The 25,357-nt window shown below is 42.4% G+C and overlaps 1 pseudogene; it reads left to right on the forward strand.

Annotated features, from left to right (window-relative positions):
* The first annotated feature begins 9,485 nt into the window (after nucleotides 1–9,485).
* LOC132086140 (mothers against decapentaplegic homolog 1-like) lies at nucleotides 9,486–17,481 on the forward strand (annotated as a pseudogene).
* The last annotated feature ends 7,876 nt before the right edge of the window (nucleotides 17,482–25,357 follow it).

A 25,357-nucleotide genomic window follows, 5' to 3' on the forward strand; every position in this document is an offset into this window, starting at 1 on the left:
TCTGCACTTCTTCACCCCCTCCTTTCTACATGCTCTCCGCTCTTAAACCTTTAATTCTCTTACACTTTGAGCGTCTCTTCTCTCGGGCCTGCTCCAAGCTGCGGCTTGCAGCTCCCAGCAGGGCACTGCACCCACGCCCTTTGTAATAAACCGATAGTTCCATGACCTGACTGCAGAGATCTCTCGTCTCCGTCCGTCCCGACCGTGCGTGAACCCCGAGCATCTACAAAAAAAAACCCCAAAAACCAAACAAAACAACAAAAACAAACAAACAAAAACCCAAACAACCAAACCTGTGCTTGGCTAACTGAATCTACATGGTGCAACGCATTTATTGCAAAAGCATTAATATCTGTGTTGAATTTAAATGAGATTAATAGATTTGCTAATATCTGATCCTTCAATACCTAAAACTTATTTAAACACTTCTTCTGTAGAACCCAGTCAGTAAGAGATTAGAGTTTTTTTGTTAGGAAGCAAAAGGAGTACTTTTGAGGCTCTCTTCCTTTATGGAAAATAGAAAAGACACTTAAAAGATAACTGAGCTTTTCTAACTATATATGTGTTATGTTTTGTGCTGATGAAAAAAGTCTCAGACAATTCCTTTAGTGTTCTACCTCTAGTCCATGAATGCTTGAATGCACAATTCTCTTACACAAGTGAACAATGGTAAAGTGATTCAGTATTTTCCTTATTGATCTAACCAGGAGTGACACTGATCAGTAGTTCATTAAACTTTTTAACACAAGGAAAAAAAACTATATTTTCTTTCTATATTAAGAGAAGTGGTTTCTAATTCCTGTATATTGCCCTTAATCTTTGGCAACTCCAGGATCTAGTAGCTGTATTTTCCTTTCAGTTGTTTTTAGCTTGGCTGTCTAATGAAATTACATTCAAGTGTATGCATTCAGTTCGTCCATCCATCTGTCAGTCTGGGCTCAAAGCAGAAGCCCGTCCCATGCACTTAGCAGTGCTCACACAGGGGAGTACTTTAGTGAGCCTAATGCACTGTAAACTTGCACTTTTCCTGATTTAAGCAAAGTTCCCCGTGTGGACAGTCCTGGTATCTGTTCTGCCCCTGGGAACCTCCAGATCACTGGAAGCTTTCTCAAAGGTAGAACTGACTGACTTCTTCAGAAGAAAGCTCATACATATCCTCTAAGTCCTATACAGACTTCTGATTTCAGGATATTAAGAACCAATTCATTTTATTTATTTGGTAATTAAATGTTCTGAAAAAGGAAAAAAAAAGTAAAAAGTAGTGCAGGGAGCCTACAATACTGTTTTAGACGTTTCACTAAATGTGAAAGTTTACTTGTTTATAAAAGTTGACATTTCTTTAGGCCAGACAACAAAGGCCTACTATTAGGTCAGTGTCGCAGACATTTCTCCACAGAAATCCTTCCTTTCATATTTCTGTGTCTTCGGGAGCCAGAGGCCCCCGAAGAGAAGGTAAACAATTATTATCAGCTGCTGTGGAATGCAATAGGATTCACCTTGATTGGCTCATTTTCTATGTTTATAATTAAGAGCCAATCACCAGTTCAAGCCAGGGGACTGAGTCCTTGGCCACAACTTTGTTGTGGGTTCTTTTCTATCTCTTCTCAGCTTAGCTAGCTGCTCTGCAAACCTCTCTCTATATTCTTTTTAGTATAATTATAATGTATTATATCATATATTAATAAATTCAGCCTTCTGATCAAGATACAAGATTCACCGTCTCTCTCTCACCAACTGCGACCCACACAGGACGCGGTAATATCTGGTGACCCCTCGTGTAAGAGCAAAAATTAATCTGATAAGACCAGAGGAGCAAAATTGCTGCACTGGGTAAAAATCCTGTATGTGTAGCATTTGATGGTTGCTTTGAAGTGACCTCAGAAAGTGGATTCAAGCCAGGAGCTGAAGAACTGAAGATTTGGACAGAGTTCACAGCCAAGGCTGACCACAAAGAGAATCTTTCTTCTGGAAAACGATCAGGAAAGATGATGGAAAAGAGCAGCAGACCTGTGGAGCTGGCCAGAGCAAGCTGGACTCTTTCAAAAGGTACTGTTCACTTTTCTATCCCTGATGAACCAGCCCTTCGTAGCTTGTGGCTGTTCGTATGGCAAACACATGCCTTGCCAGAAGAGATTCAATTCTCCTCTTCAGAGGAAAAGCTTATTGCCCTCTGGAACTATTGGTGCAGAGAAGATGGTTGCTTTTTGTCAAAAACAGATATCTATGGGTTCTTTCGATGGGCAAAGCTTTTTGGGTTCTTTACTGATATTCTGTATGCTTTGGATGTTTTTGTCTGGGAGTGCATGGACTCGATTATCCAGTGCGTCTACCTGGAGGGACGCGTGTTGCCTTCCATCTACTCAGCATTTATAAACCTTTTCCCTGTCCTGAAACGCAGAGCAGCTTGTTTTCAATGGATATCTAACTGTTATGGCCAAGCTCCGTTTCCACCACCCTTGGCAGAAGACCCGGTGGGGGAGGACTTTGGGTTTTTTCCCCCCCCCTGCTTCGCGGCGGGGGGGGCCGAAACTTCGCGGCGCGAAGAAGTTTTTTTTACTCTTGCTCCGGAGCATGCTCAGATGGAGTGTTCTCCTTCCCCCCCTTCTCTCTCTCCGGGGGGATGGGAGCGGCCGCTCAAGCCAGCGCCGGCCTCTCAGACTCCGCCTTCAGAAATGGGGGCGGCACCGGTCTCCGAGGTTTCCTCCACGGCCCTGCTAGAGCCGTCACTCCAGGAGATCCCGTCTCCGCCTCTCCAGGAGGTCCCGCCCGCGGTTGCACCGGCCTCCCTGACCCCGCCAGAGCCTGTGTCGGAGAAGGCCGAAGAGACAGCACTTCCGTCGATTGACCTGTTGCTAAGCAACGGCGATGCTCCGCTGTCTCTCCCAGCTCCGCTGCTGCCGGTTTGCACTGTGACGGCGACTGCGACTGCGCCTCCGCAGAGGACCCCAGAGTCAGCAGCAGAAAACGGAGTTGAACCTGCGGGACCCTCGAAGCAGCCCGCGGCTGATCCCACGCTCAGCGCGGTTCCCCCCCCGGTTCCGGCTCCCTCCCCGGTTCCGGCTCCGTCCCCGCTGCTTCCACCGGACGTCCCAGCAGCCGCCCTGGAGGCTGGTCTCTCCTTCAGTGGAGCAGGGGCTGCCCGCCAGCTCACTGTTGTGGCAGTCCGGCTGCCGGCTTTCAAGCTCGGCGGTTTGGGGGGTGGTTTTTCGGGGATTGTCCCATGGAGGCCGCCGCCTCTCTTGTGCCCTAGCGGCGAGGGGGAGGGGGCTCCTGAAAGTTTTGCCTTTGGTCCCCAGCCCAGTGGGGGTGGTGCCGTGATGCTGTGGGAAACAAACATTCCCAGACCCGAGATGAAGATTCTCGGGGCAGCTTCTATTTCCCTGCTGCTGGCATGCCTCAGTGGTTTAGGGGAAAGGAAGCGTCTCACTACCCGTGCTGCCATTGTGCTAGCAACAAGGTTCAGGCCTGCGGGAATGCACAGCCTTCCTCATGGGTTTGGCCTGGGCCGTTTGGCTCAGGAGGTTCCTGGGCCAGGGCCATCATTTGGCCTCCTTGTGTTTCTAGGGGTTCTGGTTTGTCCTACCGGTCCGAGTCCCCCTGTGTGAGCCAGTTTTGGGGTTCCTGGTCCAGTATGGGCCAGGGCCCCCAGGGCCTTTCCTTCTCTGGCATTGCTCTGCTCGGGTGCTGCTCTTTTGCTTTTCGATCAAAAAAAAAAAAAAAAAAAAAAAAAAAAAAAAAAAAAAAAGAGGGCAGCAGCTCTGAAGCGCTGAAGCACTGAAAGGCCAGAAAGGACATTTCAAAATTGTTCAAGTTGTTTCAAATTGTTTCAAATTGTATTAAGACTGTCAATGGTTTTTGATAACTATTGATGGAACTCCTTTTGCAGCAAGTTGTTTTCAGGACCAAAAAGGACTCTCAGATGTCCAAAAGAAACAACTTCAGCTGATGGACTGTTCCTGAAACTCAGCTGCATGGACTTGAATTCTCTTTGCATTGTTTCTTGCAATTTTCTTATACTGTAGGATTGTTTTAGTGAATTATTAGTATTCTATATTTTATAGGTGAAGGAATTTCCTGTTCATTCCACATCAGCATTTTTCTTTTATTTTTATACAATTTAGAAAGGTGAGATGTCGCAGACATTTCTCCACAGAAATCCTTCCTTTCATATTTCTGTGTCTTCGGGAGCCAGAGGCCCCCGAAGAGAAGGTAAACAATTATTATCAGCTGCTGTGGAATGCAATAGGATTCACCTTGATTGGCTCATTTTCTATGTTTATAATTAAGAGCCAATCACCAGTTCAAGCCAGGGGACTGAGTCCTTGGCCACAACTTTGTTGTGGGTTCTTTTCTATCTCTTCTCAGCTTAGCTAGCTGCTCTGCAAACCTCTCTCTATATTCTTTTTAGTATAATTATAATGTATTATATCATATATTAATAAATTCAGCCTTCTGATCAAGATACAAGATTCACCGTCTCTCTCTCACCAACTGCGACCCACACAGGTCGCGGTAATAGGTCAGTACACACTGAATTTTTCTTCTTCCAAATTCCAACTCATGTCAATTTACCTGCCCACTCTGAATTAGACCCTATGATACTGTCTGAGTGAAATCACCTTTTCTTCAGGTAAAATGGAAGTATTGGAATATATTATATGTGTACTATTACTGGGAAATAGATAGTGAAATTTTTCTTTGTATGTTTGTTGGAAGGACAAAACTAATTAGATTTGGTTGGACTCTCTAAATGAAAAAAAATTAAAATAGCAAAGTGTTGTAACAATTTTCTAATTCTCAAAGGTTCACGGTGTTTCCCTGTAAATTACTCAAGCCATATTCATATTTTTCTTTATTAATCACAGAAAGGTAGTTTAAAGGGACTCTAGCAGATCACCTACTCCATACCGGCTATCCAAAACAGAATCAGCTATATCCTTGTCATTCTTGATTGAAGACTTCATAGTTGACTTCCAATATTTCAAACTTCAGAATCTAGTCTGTTCCTAATCCTTTCCAATAGAATGTCTTTTTCCTTGATGCCAGAACAAAATCTTTCTTACTGCAATTTAACTGAATTATCTCTGCTTGTGTTCACCACAGTAAATGAAGAACAGTTTCTTTTCTCTTGTTTGCAACAGCTTTTTCTGTTTATAAAACCCTTCTTCAGTCCCTCTCCTCTCTTTTTCTTTTTTTGGTTAAACAATCCCAGTCTTCTCAGTCTTTTTTCATAGATCACTTTTTCTAGATCACTCTTTGTATTCTGAAATATTTCCAAACATACCCCTTTGCTTTCATGTATGGCACTCAAATCTGAGCACACAGTCTTGCCTGAGCCACCACTGATTCTGAAAATCAGCGGCATAAGGGATAGTGCTTGCTGTCTTGTCACTTGTACTGTTGTTCATATATGCCAGTTCTCTCACTTGCCTTTTTCACAGTGTAAGGTTGTTGTCATATTCACTCCTGACTCATCACTTTCCACTTTAGCCCTGAGATCTTTCTCTGAATAATTACTGTGTAATTAATTGATCCCCTTCCATACTTGTGCAGTTGGGTATATCTGCCTGTGTGTAACACTTTCCCCTGTCCCTATTGCAAAGTCATTTTTCTTCCCCAGACCACCGTTCAATCTATATGAGACATAACTGAATTTTAATCCCACTCCTCAAGATATTTACAGTCTCACCAAGTGTGTGACATCTGCCAATGTGATAATACACCTCCATTTTATTTTTGAACAGTGTTGGATTTATCAGAGAGTGAAATAAAGTAGACCAAACTATAAGTTTTCCCTTTTTTAAAAACAGCAATCCATTTGCTCTTTTTCAGTCCTCCGGCATTTCATCTATCCTCCATAATTTTTCAAAGACCAGTAAGCCCTCTGAGTCTATTTTAATCAGTTAAGTCCCCTAAGATGAATTAAGTTTATCAGCATGGATGATCTGAGAACATCTATGTTATTTAAGCACTATGTAACCTTTGCTATTCTTTTTACATAGCGAGAACTTATCCCTTTTTGCTGGTGTTAATTGTGTCTGCTTGCAGTTGATGTTTTCATGGAGGCTAATGCAAAAGAGGTATTAAATTGTTTTCACTATATCACAAATATATAGATTGTGATATTTCATTCAGCTCTTTGCTGAGCAGCAAATGAAAATTTTCCTTGGATTTGCTTTACATCAATGTAAATTCCTAGTAAAAGAATTTTACTGCCCTCTAAGGAGGGGCAGTAAAACTATACAGAAAACAGAGAACAGGAAGACATCTGTTCCAGGCCACCGCAGGCAGTGGTATCTTACAGTTGTTTTGTGTAGCCATCCCAGTAGTATCTGAATGTCATTAGATTGCTTGTTCCCATTCTTCTTGTTGAAAATTGTTTCAAAGCCTGATTGTGCTGATAGTCAGAACCTTCTTCTAAGTTTCAGCCAAAATTGAACCAATGGTGGCTCAAAACTGTCCTATGCTTGATCCATTCATCCAAAACTTCCTCTTCTGAGACTGACAGATTAGGTTACTTGGGTTCTACCACCTAAGTAACCTTATCCCAGGACTTTTCTTTTAAAGGCACTCTTAGCTAAAGTACTGAAAGTGAATATTCACTAGCCATTGTGTGTAAAGTTTAACTTTTAACAATAAATGAATTATTAATGAATGCAATAGCATAACTTTTTAAACTAACGTGATTATTTTTCATGTGAATTTTGGAATTACAAATCTCCTTTATAAAGCCTTTTATGCGTCCAAGTCTTAGCTGGCTTTCATTAGTGATAAACTTCTTAAAATCATAGTTTAACACTAAATTTTAATCTAACCCTAAGAGTATGTTGGCCAAAAAGTACAATTACTTCTAATGTAGAATGTTCAAGCTCAGTTTTTCACTGAGGACTTCATACTCTGAAGTGATTGGAAGATCAAGTTGGCCATCAAAAAGGAGCCTATACTACTAACAGCCTATACTAGACTAACAGGAGCTTTGCAATTTTATCAAGTGCTTCATATTTCACTGATTGGTAGACTTGAGCATCTCAGTAAAGAACAGAACACTTTTACAAAAGCATTTAAAAAACTACACTTCAGTCATGAAAATTAAGTTCAAGCTGACATAGAGGGTTTCATAACAAATAAATGGCTAAATCATACTATTACTTGCAGTGAAATTAAATTGACCTGTGCTACCAGTTTGTTCACTGCTGGGGTGAAACAGCATCATCTGTTCTAATATTTTCTTTTAACAGCTAAGAAGTCACTTGCAAAATAGTATTCTTTCCCAGGACATGAGTTGCTAGAAATTGGAGTGCAGGAATACATGTGCAAGGAAAAAGACAACAAGGCTCTCAAAGGATCTTTTTCTGAGATTTTGTGAGAACTGTGCAATTAAGCACATACTAAATGTTCATTTACTTCCACATCCTCAGCTCTTTCTCCCCTGTGACTCTGCTCTGGGTTAGGAAGGAGTCCCTGCCGTGTCCCTCCTCTGCTCTCTTCAGGCAACTAGACTGCAGTGGAGGGGCAGAATATTGCCTTGAACTGGAGACAGATGCCTGCCATGGGGATAGCAAAGAGCTTCCAGGCTTTGCAAGAGGCCCTGGGGAGCTCTGGCAGATGCTCTGGGAGGGTATGTGTAAACAAAGCAGCAGATTTGTGAAAATCTGTTTCCTATTACATGAAATTAATATCCATAGATTTCTTCTCTTGCTAATTGTTGCAAATTTTTCTCTTGTGAGTGAAAACTACTGAATTTGCTGGAAGGAAGGAAAGAGTTTGTATTGGCTTTTCTAAAAAATGTGAGAATTTGCTGTGAAACCAGCTGACTTTTTTTTTTTTTTTAGCATGATTGCTGTGATTTGGGCTCTTCCAACAGAGATAAAGACCTAACAAGGTCTTCCTGAATGCTGGCTTGTGGAAGTTTACTTGATCTTTGAAGGTCTGTTCTGTCCACATGACCTTAATGTCTGTGGCTGCAGTGAAGAAATTGAGTTAGAGGGGAGGTCAGGATACCGATGTCCTTGATGCTTAGCCCTGGACAGTTGTCCATCCTGCCCTAATGGGGAAAGAGGCTGACATCTGGAAAATACAAAAACAAAGGGGCAAAGCAGTTAGCTTTGAAAACTTTCTAGATACTGCTTAATTTGTTGCCTGTGGCCTTGAAATCTTGTGCATGACCAACATCATATTTGCACACACACAAGCATTTAGGGCTTAGTAAAACATGAGACTCAAAATCCAGTGCAGTTTGTTAGGCTTTTAGTGCAACCCTGTTGCCCTTTTGTCTTCCTCTGCTGCTTTCTCATCCACCTGAATGTGTTCAAGTAATGGAATTAGCCAGGCACCTGCCGGCATTCGATCTAAAATACAGAATACCTGCTAAACAATAAGTTAGAAAATAAATTTCATGAACATGTGTTTTCTTAAAAATACATTAAAAAAATCAAAACAAAACCACCACTCCACAAAAAAAAAAAAAAAAAAAAAAAAACAAACCCAAAGTTGCAAAGCATTCTTCTGCCTTTTGTTGATGCTAATTTGGTTTTCAGAGTTTAGGAATCTCCTGTGATTGTGCTGTGGTAGTTTGCAATCCATACTCTCAGTAATGGAAATAAATGCAAGATCAGCAGCAGCAGAGGCATCACAGCGATAATCTAATCCCAGTTTTTGCAGCGAAAGCTTGCAGAGATCAGGCAAGGGTTTCTAGCTCTTGGATGTACCTCTGTGCAATTGATCTGGAGGAGAGTGTCCTCTGGTCTGTTGAGAAAAGGTGACATTGACAACCTCCTGCAGCTTGTAGGAAATCTTTTGGGAAGCTTTCCCAGGAGTGGAATAGGCAGCTGAAGGGCAGTGCTGGCTGGGACACTTCAAACAGAGCTGACATTCATTAACATATTAACACATGTTAATGACTGTGGGCATTGTGCATGGGCTCCCGTGCCTTTGATGCAGCTCTGAATGGGACAGGACAGAAACACTGACAGAGAAATTCCAGACCCACAAGGCCACTTCTGTAGAATTTGGGTTCCCGAACACTTTCTGTTATTCCCAGTCTAGGCAAGCAGAGCTAATACTTTGCACTGGCAATGATAAGGCCCTGGATATAGCTGGGATGTTTAAATAATTTGCTGGTAGAATTGTGTTGGAAACAGAAAAGCTTCTGTTCACTTTTAACTTATTCAGAATCTACTGCTGGCTGGGCCCTGAGACCTCTTTGTGCCCTGATGTTTGTATGGCACTTTCAGCCTGCAGAACTGTGGGTTGGAAACACAGCTGAGCTTTCTTTTGTAGCTTTATGTGGGGGTGAAGTGACTTGTTTTTATTGTAGTTGTGCTTAATATACACAGCAATTCTCTGCTTTCCTTATTTGAGGTCCATGATTGCTTTTTCAGATTTCTGGTGGGTGGAAGTTTATAGCTGACTCAGGCTGGAAGCATTTCCAGGCTCAAACTGTTTATGTGAATATGTAGATGTGCTTTAAAGAGAGGAAAGCACTCATGTATCTGCCTTTTCTATATTTAGCTGATATTCCCCCGCCCGTTTACCAGCGTCCGGAAGATCTGATGACACACGATACCTCGCAGCCCATGGATACCAACATGATGGCATCTGCAACTCCCCCTGACGTGCACACAGGAGGTAAGAACGCCTCCTTCATGTTTTCTGCTTCACTTCTCAAGAGTAAAGAACCTCCATAACTTAGGAGTAATAAATGACTTTTAATTTTGGATGCTGTTCACGAAAATTTTTGTCTGCGGAAAAGAAAAAAAAGAGTCATATAATTTTTCTTCTGTTTTTGTAAGGGATGAAATAGTAAAGCTGGAGATTATTTATAAATGTAAATACTTATTTAAGAGAGGAATCTATCCCATGACTCTTTAAAATGTAAAATTAATGGAATTAATTACTTTCTTTCTCCCAGCCAACTCAAAGACTAAAGTAATTTTATGTTTTCTATTGGGAACTTCCACTAATCTCTGAATGGAAAGAACTCCTCTGAGGCTGCAGAATACAGAGTTATCTGCCTGAGGTGTGGCATTGCTAGAGACTTTAAAATTCTGTATGAAATAAAGGCCTATTGCTTTATGTACTGGGACACAGACATCTTTTTACACATTTCTTGTTAAAGCCACAGCAGCGGCCATGGCTGCTGAGCAGAGGATTCAGTGCATTCATCATCATCTTGTGAGAAATGAGCCCTTCAGAGAACACTTCAGCTTGCACACTTGTGGCCCATGCCAAGAAAGAGCAGCAAGCTGGATGCTGTGCCAGAATGATTATCAAGATCACAAGCATATGAACAACTGAACTGTTGTGTTCTGGATTTTTTGGTGTTGGTGGGGTTTTTTGGGTTTTGGGGTTGGTTTTTTGTTTTTGGTACTTGTTTTGCTGCTAAGCTCATTGTTTGGTTTCAGGAAGTATATCTGCCATCTTAGCACAATTTGGATGGCTTTTGTGTTAGCCTATTTACTCTCTGCTTGGAATGAGTTTTGCGTATGATAAACTCACTGTGTAGCACTTCCATTTTTGCTGCTCACACACACTACACTTTGAGGGTATGAGTAGTTTGCAGAAATTTGGGGCCAGAAATTTACTGCCCCAAAATACATTTCTCAAACTTTATGCCTAACTGCAGACCTCTGCATGTGTATCCCTCTCCCAAAATGTGTATTATAGAATTCCTCTAACACATGAGAGATGATAAAGAAAAGAGGGTTTGCATTTTTCTTCTTGCTCTTTATCAGTCAGCCATTTCAAAATAAAAATTGTCTATTGATATTTTTCTCTTCTAGTAGTTTAGTACAATGGGTTTTCCTCTCTATCCCTTCATTAAAAAGAAAGACTTTTAGGTGCCTTCACATGTTTATTATTCACATATGTATGCTGTGACAGCACTACTTAAAAAAAAATCTGCTGCAGGTTGTAGAAGAAAAGTTTTTACTGTAAACTTACTGCATCATTTTATGTTGCAAACTTTGTAGAAGCGTGTTCTTCTTGGTGATTTGTTAGTCTTAAGAGATTTGATTGAACAAGCTGCATCCTGTCAATGAAGTTGGGTAATTTCCATTGTTGGTCCATGCTGGGAATAGAGAAACTAAACACACCTGCTCTGCATGACTTAAAGCAAATGTGAGGAAATCAGTATGAAATCTGTGTGAGAGAGATATGAATAATTCTGTAAGAATGGCCAGCTGGCAAGATTTCTTCCTGACTTTGAGAACTGGGGCAAAGCTGCAGCTTAGATAATTTCTGGCATCTTTATAAGAATTAAAAATATAGCAACCTCTTACTAATAACTAAAGACTGTTTTTTCTTCTTTTTTATTTCCTTTTCAACAGTGATGTGAAGGGATAGAAAGTGCCAGATTATCAGGAAAGATCAGCTTTTTACCAGTGTTTTTAAGCAAGTTATTAGCAATAAACGCTATGCTCAGAAGTTTTGCCACAGTGATGTAGGTTGTGTTATCCTGCTCTTGATTATTTGCCACCTTTTGTATCTACTGTGTACTGCTGGTTTGAGGGGGAGTTTGTTTTTTTTTATTTTTGTAACAGAAACTCATAGTAGTGTGATCTGTGAACAGAGGAAAATATGAACACTAATCTTAGTTGATTGATATCAGTAAAATCTTGGAGCTGGGAGAAGGAAACCTCTGCCCAGAAAAAACAAGTTTTCCCATATTACCAGACTGATTTTCATTGTAGCACTTTGCCCTGTAGTGGGATGTGCAAAATTGGTGTTTCAGCAGCAAGTTCAACTTTTCTAGTCTTAGTAGTGAAATGGTGTCCTTCATTTAAAAGAAGGCACACATAAAGCAACAACAACCCCCAGCAGCCTCTTTTTATTTGGGGCTGTGCTTCATGCATGTTCTGCAGACAAATGTCAGTCTCTCTCAGGTTTTTTGAAGTCTCCTACTGTTGTCCCAAAAAACCTAGGAGAAAGACTTGGTCACACGCTGAATGCTGAAAGATTGATCTGCTGACTGTATATTTAAACTGCCTTGCTGTACTTTGTAAAGTGAGAAATAGTCATTGATGCAGACTGTAAAGCTGTTTCTTCCTGTTACTATATAACTTTGCAGTAAGCAAACAGGTGACTTGGAGTTAGTTAGAACTGAAGTAGAAGTCTGTCTACTGAGTAGGAAAGAAAGCTGAATTGTAGAGTTACAGCATTTCTCTGCTGTCACTGTAAGAAAATGGGGCAAGGATACTGGGGCACTGCTTGGGATGTGTCCAGGAGCTTCCTATACTTTTCTGTTCATCCCTAGTGGCAGCCTTTGTCTCTTCCGAGCCTTGAGTTGAAATTATTTCACTCTGTGTAGCCCAAATCTGCCGAGTTAGGACTCTTTTCTCCTCAAGCCTGTGTTCCAGCACTGTTGGGCTGCAAGGTTTCCGTTGTGGCTTTGCAGATGTCCAGGCTGTCGCTTACGAAGAGCCCAAGCACTGGTGCTCCATTGTCTACTACGAGCTGAGCAAGCGCATCGGGGAGGCGTTCTACATGTCCTCCACCAGCATCCTGGTGGATGGCTTCACTGAGCCCTCCAACAAAAACAGGTTCTGCCTGGGGCTGCTCTCCAACATCAGCCGCAACTCCACCATTGAGAACACCAGGCGGCACATTGGCAAAGGTGAGTTTGGGATCTGGCCATTGTCACGATCCGTTCCAGTGATCAGGTAACGTGGTGATTTTAAGGTGCAAAACTAACCAACCAAGGCACAGGGGATTTAGAGTAACAAATCAACAAACACAGTTTTATTGAAATAACCACAGCAAAAATGCGTTGATGAGAGGAACCGGGGAAAAAGTAGGAGATGAGGAAAGGAGGGAGGAGAAAGGGGGTGGGGAATGGGTTATAGCTACTGCAATGTGGTGCTGCTTTGTTCTCTGAAGGTCCAGCCGTCGAAGCCCACTAGGCCACGTCCGGGGACATCTCAAAATCTCTAGCTAACTCAGGAGTTTTTATTACCGAAAATTGTGAGGGTGGGGAAACAGGTACAGTAGGGAATAGATGTAACAGGTAACAGGTAGCCCATGTTCTCAGCAGCAAATGAGCTTGATAACAGGTAGTCGATGTTCTCAGCAGTAAATGAGAGCCATTGTTTTTCATGGTCCATTGGTCACAACCTGCCGGCAAACATCTCACTTTCATCAGCTTGCCTCCCCCCAGACACCTCCCCCGGTTGGGGATTTACATCTCAGTCTGTCTGTAAACCAGGTGAGGGTCTTCGGTGGGGACCGACCTGAAACTCAGGAGAACTCCAGCCGGGCCGAGAGGTGGGACAGCTTCCAAGGCTATTGAAAGGGAGGTAGAGCGTGGTGCCCCCTCCTCCCCTCAGTGTAACTTAACACTGTACTTTCAGGTCTCAGGGCTTTTGGCGTGTGACTTTCTCCTTCAAAGCCAGAGACTCTAGACGAGGGGGGGTCTTTTCTTCAGTGGTCCCCCAATGACAATCATGAGGCAGATGAGGGAAAATTCGAACAGACTCTCACAGCCATCCATTGGCAAAGGTGAGTTTGGGATTGGCCGTCCATTCTGGGTGGGGGTACTGTTTCCTGAGATGGTGACAACCTGGGCCACTTCCCTCAAGAGTAAACTGCTCTTTCCTAGCATATGGGAGAAATGCTTGTGTTGGTAAACATATAATTTTCTGGCCTAGTCTTATAAACAAAGTATTGTTCCTACCTGGTTTGTAATTACAGGAAGCTTTTACCCTTAATCAATTTTTATTGGCCTGAAGGCTATCGAAATCTAAATTAGCGATTAAGGCAGTTTGTCTAATGAAATGTCCTGATTTATCTTGATTATTGCTGTATATGGAAATCCCAATTGTGGTTCTTGGCACCAAATGTTTTAGCTAGGCTTAGTTCTAACATAAATTAGCTATCCTAACATGTATTTTGGGAGATAACCTGCTAATACAGTTTATTCCAAATACATTTTTCACAGGCTGGTGATTCTTTCAGTGGGAATTTTGTGCTTCCATTCTGTGTCTGTGTCTCAGCAAAAGAGAAAATCTTCACCTTTATGCCTGACTAGTAGTTCTCTTTTCTGAGAACTCACCTGTAATGCAAATGGCAGGCAAAGCTTGCGTTGCCCTCTGCAGTGGGCCATTCCTGCAAGGCACATTTTTTAGGTATTTACATTTTTAGTAAACTGTAAATTTTCTGAGACAGTTGAGGGTTCAGCATGCCCAAGCAGTGGGGTAGATGTGCCAGTTCATGAAGAGGAGAAAAAAACTGAAGCTGAAGAGAACTGTCAGGTCCTCAAATCTGAGGCCCCAGTCTGGAGAACTTTTCTCTTCATGGGAACTTGTGCAGCTCTCAGTAGTGCACCACACCTGTGTTGTGCCCCTCAAGTGTTAATACTTCCTTCTTTTCCTCCCCATCCATCTTCCCCAGTATCAGGATATTTATTTAACACCTCATTCATTTTTCCTGCTAGGAGTAACCCAGCTGCAGGCAGAGTTCTGCTGAAGCACTTAACTGCGTGTGTTCCAAAGCAGAGCGTGGGAGAGACAAGGAAGCAGTTCAATAAGTAAAGGTGTACAAGTAATGGTGATGTAGAACGGTTAGTCTTTGAGAAAGGAGGAGTAAATCCCAAACTTGAAGACATGGCCATAAGTGTTTTTGCAGATCAGGTGGGAGTATGTGTCTACCCACACAGTCAGTGGCAAAATCCTACATGACAGAGCACAGCCAAGGCTTTCTTACTGGACTGCAGTCGAGTTTTCTAATTCTCCGTGTTCACCTCTGTGATTTGTGACATTGTCGGAGGAGAAAGGTTTAAGTAGCAAATAAACCATTTTTAAACACAGAAGGTAAATTTTCTTGCTTTCTCAAAACCTTTAGAATTGACTCCTACTAACACAAAGGTTCTCTGTATGTTACTTTTTTGGGCTTTGCTGCTGTGGATGACAGGTGAAGGAGCAGGCACTAGATGGGGAGAGGACTCTAAAATTGGTGTGTAGCCTCATTTGGCAGATAGGTCTGAGGAATACAAAGGCCTTTTTTTCCCACCTAGCTTTCTGGAATCAAAGCTAGCTGACGCAACTCAGGCTACCCAAATTAGCACTCAAGACTTTTCCAAAGAATCGAGCTTGGGGATGCTTCAGTATCTACAAATGATGCGGCAGGTTTCTGCTCTCTCTGCTTGCATTCCCAATTACTGCTTCACTTAAATATAATGAGAAAAAGTTCAAGTGGTCAGGTTGCCCAATGGAAGGCATCAAAACTACTGTGCTTCCTAGTTTGGTGCTGTTGAATATACAACATGTTGACTCCCCATACATACATATATACATATATACATACATACATACATACATACATACATACATACTCTTCTTTCAGATTGCCTGCTGATGAAAGAGGAAAGTAGAAATGAAGACAGATGATACTCTGATATGTAATTAAGGTTTATCTCTTTGAACAGAAGCCTATCTCTGTGGAGACAGAGCATGAAAGCAAACACAGAGTGTGAATTTGCCACCTTCTCCTCGCAGGTGTCCATCTGTACTACGTTGGAGGGAGGTGTATGCTGAATGTTTGAGCAACAGCAGCATCTTCGTGCAAAGTCTGAACTTGAACTACCACCACGGCTTCCATCCCACCACGGTCTGCAAAATCTGCAGTGGCTGCAGTCTGAGGATTTTCAATAATCAAGACTTTGCTCAGCTCCTGGCTCAGTCTGTGAACCATGGCTTTGAGGCAGTGTACGAACTTGTTAAGATGTGCACTCTCCGGATGAGTTTTGTAAAGGTATGTGGGCAATTTGTTTGAGATTATTTTGTAAGCAAAGTAAATAATTTTTTTTAATGCAGTGATTTTGAATGGTTCAGTAAGTCCCTTCATCGGCTGTTTAATTTTAAGGATGGAATTCCTCATTAAGTCTAAGAGAGATCTTAGTGAAATGAAGTATTTGTGAACGGAAAACCATCTGACCCACATACTTAGAAAGCTTGAGGTGACTTACAGAAGATGTTTCTTCACATAAGTCCTCTATATCTTGACCAGCAACTCCCAAATTAGGAGCTGCAGTCATTATTTAGAATAATATGCATACCCTTCTATTCTAGGAAGGCATGCAAAGTCAGGATTTGTGATGTGGCTGTTGTATGAGTGTCAGCACAGGTACTGATATGAAAGGGCTGGTCCTTAAATGAAAGTAATCAAATGAAGATGGTGATATGCTGCAGTTCTCTCCATGATGGGAGGAAGAGAACTTTCAGATGTGTTAAGGCAGGGGTTCCTAAAATGAAATAGGCTGTTTACAGCTGTGCATCCTACAGACTTGTAGGGCAGCATTGCCTAAACAGTCAAACAGGACCTCTTGTGTATTGGAAGTTGCACTGCACAGTGTTCAAAGCTGCTGCCAGCTGTGCTGGGAGCTGGGAAATCCCTTCATTAGGGATTAAACTAATACAGAGCAGAGCAAACTGTACCTGCAGATGTCATAACCTTCTCTTCAGACCTGCCCCAAAAATGGTTCACTTACAAAACAATTCTGAATGCTTTTAAATATCTCTGTATATCTTTGGTAATTACTGTAACAGAATCAGGTATGAGCTGAAACAAAACCTGTCTTAAGTAGAGAAACAGCCTGGTGGGGGGTGACCACGCCCTCTTTCTCCAAGGAGGAATGCTTCTGACTTACTGCTCAGTTTATCATCCCCATCCTGAGAGTGATACTTCGGTTCTTGTCACACAGATGCCTCACCCCCATTTCCACATCAGTCTTATCACCTCAATTTGAATATATTCATATGAATATATGAATTTGAATATCCCCCTCTTCAGAGGCTTTATAGGGACCTCAGGCAGCTGGCAGTGATGTATGGGGAAATTTTGCACTGCTACAGTTATGTCTTTAAACACTTCCATTCCAAGAGATCTGAACTGATACTTTTCCACATTTATAATTTTTTTAGCTTCTGATTTGTTTGTTGAAATGTGATAATAGTTGGTGGGTGCTATGGGTGCTGTGCCACCCTGCTGATAATGACTGTTGAAAGCTATTTTGGTAAGAAGTACTCTTTTCACATATTTAGTATTATAATATAAGGTGATTTGTTTTTCCTTTCCCCACTTACAATTCTATTTCCAGGGTTGGGGAGCTGGATATCATCACCAGTGTGTAACAAGCACTCCATGCTGGATAGAGATACATCTCCATGGTCCCCTTCAGTGGCTGGATTGAGTACTTATTCATATGGGCTCTCCTCAAAATTCTATTTCTTCAGTGTCTTAAAAGGTCCCAAGCTCCTGCATTTTGGAAACAGTTGAGCCTTGCATGTACTCAAAAGATGTATGAGTCAGACACACGTTTTTATATTTTTTCCCCCCTCCGCTGGCAACAGCTGAAAAAGAGCCATGAAAACACTTGACTTCTGTGACCAACTGCTGGGTTCAGAAAACAAAGATAAGTAAACCCCTTTGACATACTGTTGGTATAAAGAATTTTAGTTTACGTTGTAATGTACTGTTGTGGAGTTGATTTACAGGGCTTAGTACAAGAGGGACAGCAGAGCCAAAGCCAAACTCAGTGTGCTGGACAGAGTTCCTGAAGGATTTTCCTGCAGCCGTCACTCTTAAGGTTCTCCTTGTGGAAGGGGCTAGCAGCGGGCCTGTTAGCTAAAGGAGCGAGAAGTAAGAAGAAGAAGAAGCTGATAAGGAGCTTTCTCCAAGGCCGTAACCAAGGAGATCGAGAGAAGGAAGATAAGAGCATTCTGCAGCTGGATGAAGCATTTTTAGAAAGTTAGGTGGAGTCAGAGTAACTTTTCACCAATGGCATGGTATTGAATTATTGTGGCCAATAGCTAAGGTAGAAGAAGGGTAAACAACTGGAAAGTGTATAAAAGATCAGCCATTTTCATTAATAAACTGTTGCCAAGTGTTACCAACTGAGACTGCTTGTGGTCTCTGCTTTATGTCGTGACCGCCTCGACTGCGACATTTTGGAGACGCCGACGTGATAAGAACATAGTCGGTGGGGGCCCATACAGGGTCCTAGCAATTGGCAACCGTGACCCACTGGGACGTAGTGGGGGAGGCGGCGTTGGTGCAGCTGAGAGTGGCAGGTGGAAGCCACAGGGAGGTCCGGACCTGATTCCCTCCAATCAAGACACCTGGAAGTAGGTGAGCCACCAACTAGTAATAATGGGACAAAATTTATCTAAAGAGGAAGAAGGTGTTCTGTCTACATGGAAAGTTTTGTTAAGAAATAAGGGAATTAATACGTCAGACTATGAGCTTCGTAATATATTGCTGTGGGCTAAATCACAGAATTTTGGCACTGATCCCAACACAGCATTTAGTGTTAAGGCATGGAAGAAAGTCGGGGACAGACTTTGGCAAGTTATTCGAGCGGGAGATAAAACAGCTGTTGATTTAGCAGTAACCTGGAACTCGCTCTTTGAGGCTTTAAAGGAATGGAGAATAGAGGGAGAAACGGAGCAAGATGCAGACGAAGAGTCGGGGCTGATAACAGAACCTGACGGGGGGGCTGAGGTAGGAGGGGGCTCTGATGGGGAACTTGGTGAAGAAAGTTCGGATGCCAGGGGAGTTACCTGGCGTGCTGCCAGAGCTTCTGGGAAAGCTGCCAAAGCTTCCGGGAAGGCTGCCAGAGCTTCTGGGCTGGGTGCCAAGGCTTCTGGGAAAGCTGCCAAAGCTTCTGGGAAAGCTTCCAAGGCTTCTGGGAAAGCTGCCAAAACTTCTGGGCAACCTGCCCTAGCCTCTTCTTATCAGACTCCTAAGCCTCCTTATCTCACACCTGCGCAGCAGCTCGAGATGGTGCCTGTATATACTACACCGCTACGCCAGTTAGCTGAAATGTCTTTAGCAGAGAGAAAGGTCCAGCCGTCTGCCCCCCCGCTTCCCTCCTCTCTGGTCCAGCCGTCTGCCCCCCCGCTCCCCTCTGAGATGCTTGAACAACCTGCAAGGCCGTATCCTCCTTTACCTGACAGTGACAGCAACAGTGAGTCAAGTGATGAGTCGCCCGCAGTAACACCTGACTTGGGGCAAGGAGCTCTGGTCTCTTCATCTCCTAAGAGCTCTAGCCTTACTGCCCCATGGACTTTGCCTCCATGCCAAGTCACTGTGCTTCCTCGACACCCTCAGGAGTTTTGGGAATTTGTTAAGAGGAAAGCAGTTGAAGAAAAGAACTGGGACATCATAGAAAGGTTAGGTGCTCCAAGAGTACCTCAGGAGAACAGTGCCATTGCAAATGTTGCTTGTGATAACCCTATGGCTTTTCCAGTTTTCAAAGCAGCTCCTGGAACAGGACAGAACGACAGTCATCATGTCTTCGCCTGGAGGGTTGTGCAAGACCTCCAATCAAAAGTAGCTCAATATGGTATTAATTCCTCAGAGGTAATGCAATTAATACGTGTGATTAATGCAGATTTGCTTGCACCTTATGACATCACTCATCTTGCTACAATTCTATTTCAGCCAGTACAATATGGTGTATTTCAAGAAACTTGGAGGCGAGTGGCTGAGCGCACAGCTTTAACAAATATGCAGTTGCCTCAACACGACCCTCGTCATGCTGTGGGTGTTGATGCCCTAATGGGCTCTGGGCCTTTTGCTAATCCAGATTTACAGGCAAGGTGGGATCCTTTGATTTTGGCACAAGCTCAGCAAATTGGCATGAGTGCCTTAACTAAAACAATGGAAATGGCAGCTCCAAAACAGAAATATGTTACTATACAACAAGGAATGAGAGAACCATTTTTGCAGTTTGCTGAAAAACTTGCTGCCGCTATTGAGAAACAAGTAGATGATGAAACTTTGCGAGACAAATTGTGTGTACAATTGGCTAAAGAAAATGCAAACCCAGATTGCAGAAAGATTATTGATACTTTGCCTGGGGAACCCACCTTGTCTGAAATGGTTACTGCTTGCTCGAAAGTTGGTTCAGTCGAGCATAAAATGGCAGCTCTTGCTGCAGTGTTAAGACCTTCAGCGAAGTGTTATAATTGTGGACAACAAGGGCACGTAAAGTCACAGTGTACTGTCCAGAGAACAACATTTAGGCCAAGTGCAAGTAGCAATGTTGTATGCAACCGTTGTGCTAAAACTGGGCACTATGCTAAGCAATGCAGAAGTAGATATCATGCAAATGGTCAGCTATTGCCGGGAAACCCAAAGAGGAGCGCGAAGGGGCGCGTGGGGAAACAAATACCCCAACAACCACAACAGCAAATGCGGGCCTTCCCAGCCCTGCAAAGCTACCCATTTGCGAACAATTCTCAGGGGCAACAAGCGGGTCCACAGGGATTGATATACCCACCGCTGACACAGTAACCATTTTAACAAAAGAAATATGTAAAGTGCCTCTTGATGCCTATGGTCCGATAGGACGGGGATTGAGTGCGTTTTTGATAGGGAGATCAAGTAGTACACTTAGAGGTATTCATGTGCATCTAGGGCTTATTGATGCTGATTATTTAGGGCAGATTCATGCTATGGTATCCATTGATGACCCTCCTGTCACTATTCAGAAAGGAACTTGCATTGCTCAACTTGTACCTTTTGTGAGTTCTGTTCCAAATGCAGTGGACCGAAGTCGCGGCACAGGAAGCTTTGGATCGACAGGAGTACCTCAAGTGTTTTGGACTGAGAAAGTAACAGAGAGCCGTCCAGAGAAGACATGCACTCTCACTGCCAGTGGATGTCATCCAGGAACTATATCAGTAACAGGTTTGATTGACACTGGAGCGGATGTCACAATACTCTCACGACTTTGCTGGCCTCAATCGTGGCCTCTCACTCATGCAAGTTTTGGACTCCTCGGGTTGGGTGGTGCTACAACAGGTGGCCTGTCAGCCATTGTAATTAATGTGAAACATCCTGATGGCCAACAAGCTAACATCAGACCCTATGTTGCCGATACTCCTCAAAGTTTGTGGGGACGAGATTGTTTATCTCAATGGGGTGTCAAAATTACTACGGATTTTTAATGGGGGCCACTGTGTTGCAGGGCAATGAACGTCCAGTTGTACCCCTGACATGGTTGACAGATAAGCCTGTCCAGGTTCGCCAGTGGCCCCTGACTACTGAAAAGCTTACTGCCCTGCAAGAATTAGTTACAGAACAGTTACAAGCAGGACACATTGAGGAATCATTCAGTCCCTGGAACACCCCCGTTTTTGTAATAAAAAAGAAATCGGGAAAATGGAGACTTTTACATGATTTACGGCAGATAAATGCTGTAATGGCAACAATGGGAGCTTTGCAACCAGGCCTTCCTACACCCACGATGATTCCACAAGAATGGCAAATAGTTGTCATTGATCTAAAAGATTGTTTCTTCACTATTCCATTGGCTGAGCAGGACAAAGAAAAATTCGCATTTACGGTGCCTTCTATAAATCATGCTGAACCTGATAAAAGATATCAATGGAAGGTACTCCCACAAGGAATGAAAAATTCGCCAACTATTTGTCAATGGTTTGTGGCACAGGCCTTGTCAAAAGTGAGGGAGCAATTTAAAAACTGCTACTGCTATCATTACATGGATGATATCTTGTTGGCATCTGACAACAAACAACGGTTGTCAGCTCTTAAACAATGTGCTGTGACAAATTTGAAAGACTTTGGTTTGATTATTGCTCCAGAGAAAGTGCAGGAACACATGCCTTGGAAATACCTAGGTATGTTGGTGACCAACACTCAAGTTATGCCTCAACCTGTAAAGTTAGACATTGATGTTAAAACTGCTACTGATGTACAGAAATTGGTTGGTTTAATAGGTTGGATTCGATCATATTTAGGCATAACTAATCATCAGATGCAACCATTGTTTGATCTGCTGTCAGGCATCACTTCCTCCACTGATGAGAGGCAATTGACCTCAGTGGCAAAAAAGACCCTAGAAGAAGTTGAATTAGCCCTAGCACACAAATTTGTTAACAGGATAGATCCCTCTGTTGGTGTTCAATTGTTTATTTTGAAAGACCATGAAATACCATGTGGAATATTGTGTCAATGGAATGATAATTGGGAAGATCAATTGCATATTCTGGAATGGATATTTTTATCTTTCAGATCTCGGAAAACAGCTCCAGGACTTTATGAGCTCTTTGCAGATATTATCATCAAGGGTCGCAGGCGTTGTCATGAGATTTTGGGACAGGACCCTGTGACCATTGTGATACCTGTGCAACAGTGGTATTTTGAATGGTGCTTTCAAAATAATCATGAATTGCAATCTGCCTTATCTTGTTTTACAGGCCAAATCTCGTATCACTTGCCTTCTCATCCTGTTCTAACACTAACTAAAGAGATTCCTTTTGAAGGCAAGCAAATTTGTTCTCCTGTTCCAGTGGAAGGTATAACGGTTTTTACAGATGGGTCCGGGAAAACCGGAAAAGCAGCTGTGGCTTGGAGAAAGGATGATCACTGGGAATATCAGACAGTGATTCAGCAGGGATCTCCTCAACTGGTTGAACTTTCTGCTGTTCTTTTGGCTTTTACTTTGTTTCCTGGTTCTGTAAACATAGTTACTGATTCAGTTTATGTTGCAAATTTGGTTAAGCATTTAGATCAAGCAGTGTTGTATAATATTCAGGAGAAGCCATTGTTTACTATATTAGTGAAGTTGTGGACAGTTATTGGCGCTCGAAAACATTCTTACTTTATCATGCACATTCGCAGCCATACATCATTACCGGGATTTTTTGCTGAAGGCAATGCCTATGTAGACTCTTTAGTAGCTGCTGCTGCAATCAAAACTGTACCCAATGTGTTGCAGCAGGCAATTTTATCCCATCAATTTTTTCATCAGAATGCTCAAGCTTTACAGCAGCAATTCAAATTGTCTACTGCCGAAGCAAAATCTATCCTTTCCTCTTGTCCCGACTGTCATATGACTCATGTCACTCAGTATTATGGTACCAACCCTAGAGGTCTTTCTGCGTTAGAAGAATGGCAGACTGATGTTACAAAAATGCCAGAATTTGGTCGCTTTAAGTATGTTCATGTTACAGTTGATACTTTTTCTCATGCAATGGTTGCTTCAGCATTCACAGGAGAGAAAACTCGAGATGCTATTCGTCATTTTTATCATGCCTTTTCTATTTTAGGTGTTCCATGTCATGTAAAAACAGATAACGGCCCAGCATATGCTTCGCGGAAAATGCAAGCATTCTTTCGTGCTTGGGGCATTGAGCATTCAACAGGTATTCCACATGTCCCCACGGGCCAAGCAATTATTGAAAGAGCTCACGGACTTCTTAAACGTCAGGTTCAAAAACAAAAAGGGGGAATGCAAAAGGAGTCACCTCAAGTGAGATTAGATAAAGCTGTTTATGTGTTAAATTTCTTGCGTCCCCTACCTGACTCACAGTTATCTCCAATCTTTTGCCATTTTTCTTCTTTGAATTCTAAGCAACCAAATTTCCATAGAAATGTCAAGGTATGGGTCAAGGATTTGATTACTGGTATATGGTCTGGTCCAGTGGAACTGGTAACCTGGGGAAGGGGTTATGCTTGTGTTTTGACAGATAATGGTCCTCGATGGGTTCCTGCTCGCTGTGTCAAACCTTACCTAGAGCGTGCGGGAAAGGACAGGATCGATGGCTCCGCAGCTGAAGCAGAACGTGCGGATGACACTGGCTAAGACCATATATCAGTACTTAAAGATGGATGAAGGAAGAATGGGAATTTTGTTGATGGCTGTGATTGTGATTTTGTGTGTCCCCTCTCTGCTTGGGTTTTTGCAAAGGGCCCTGCAAAAATCCATAGCAGCTGTATTTACAGGTCAAAAACAAAAAAGGGGGAATTGTGGAAGGGGCTAGCAGCGGGCCTGTTAGCTAAAGGAGCGAGAAGTAAGAAGAAGAAGAAGCTGATAAGGAGCTTTCTCCAAGGCCGTAACCAAGGAGATCGAGAGAAGGAAGATAAGAGCATTCTGCAGCTGGATGAAGCATTTTTAGAAAGTTAGGTGGAGTCAGAGTAACTTTTCACCAATGGCATGGTATTGAATTATTGTGGCCAATAGCTAAGGTAGAAGAAGGGTAAACAACTGGAAAGTGTATAAAAGATCAGCCATTTTCATTAATAAACTGTTGCCAAGTGTTACCAACTGAGACTGCTTGTGGTCTCTGCTTTATGTCGTGACCGCCTCGACTGCGACATCTCCTTCCTCACATTCAGCACTCACTGGTTTCCCCTGCATCCTCTAGAGCTGAGAATGGATGTTGGCCAAGGCTGCAAGAAGAGCCTCTCTTCAGTACTACTTGGAAACGCTACACTGATGGCTGCTGTTCTCTTTCAAAGTAAAATAAAGCATAAGGTTTAATCTCAATAACTGTGTGCTATTTCTGAAATTGTGTCCTGACCATAGTGCTGTAAGAATGTTAGGTATGTTCTTTTACTAAATGTATCTATGGTGTATTTGAAAGTTTAGAAATTAATTAGATTTAGACCAGAAAGGAATTAGGAATACTTGAATGGGGGGAGGTGGGAGGGGAAAATGACAGCTGAAATGTAGAATGTATTGTAAACATAGCATGTTAGTTTAAACTGAGGTCTGAATTTTATTGTGCATGAGTTGAGCAATTTTGAGTTCCAGACTATTACCGCGTCCTGTGTGGGTCGCAGCTGGTGAGAGAGAGACGGTGAATCTTGTATCTTGATCAGAAGGCTTGATTTATTAAGATATTATATAATACATTATAGTTATACTAAATAGAATATAGAGAGAGGTTTGCAGAGCTGCTAGCTAAGCTAAGAAGAGATAGAAAAGAACCCACAACAAAGTTGTGGCCAAGGACTCAGTCCCCTGGCTTGAACTGATGATTGGCTCTTAATTATAAACATAGAAAATGAGCCAATCAAGGTGAATCCTATTGCATTCCACAGCAGCTGATAACAATTGTTTACCTTGTCTTCGGGGGCCTCTGGCTCCCGAAGACACAGAAATCCAAAAGGAAAGATTTCTGTGGAGAAATGTCTGCGACATCTCAACTTTCTAAATTGTATAAAAATAAAAGAAAAATGCTGATGTGGAATGAACAGGAAATTCCTTCACTTATAAAATATAGAATACCAACAATTCACTAAAACAATCCTACAATATAAGAAAATTGCAAGAAACAATGTAAAGAGAATTCAAGTCCATGCAGCTGAGTTTCAGGAACAGTCCATCAGCTGAAGTTGTTTCTTTTGGACATCTGAGAGTCCTTTTTGGTCCTGAAACAGCATAACACAATTTTAAACAATTTGAAACAATTTGAACAATTTTTAGAATGTCCTTTTCTGGCCCTTCAGTGCTTCAGCACTTCAGAGCTGCTGCCCGCCTATTTTCAATCTTTTTTATTTAATTTTTTTTTTTTTTGATCGAAAAGCAAAAGAGCAGCACCCGAGCAGAGCA

The sequence above is a fragment of the Ammospiza nelsoni genome, chromosome W (assembly GCF_027579445.1).
Source record: "Ammospiza nelsoni isolate bAmmNel1 chromosome W, bAmmNel1.pri, whole genome shotgun sequence".
Lineage (NCBI taxonomy): Eukaryota > Metazoa > Chordata > Aves > Passeriformes > Passerellidae > Ammospiza > Ammospiza nelsoni.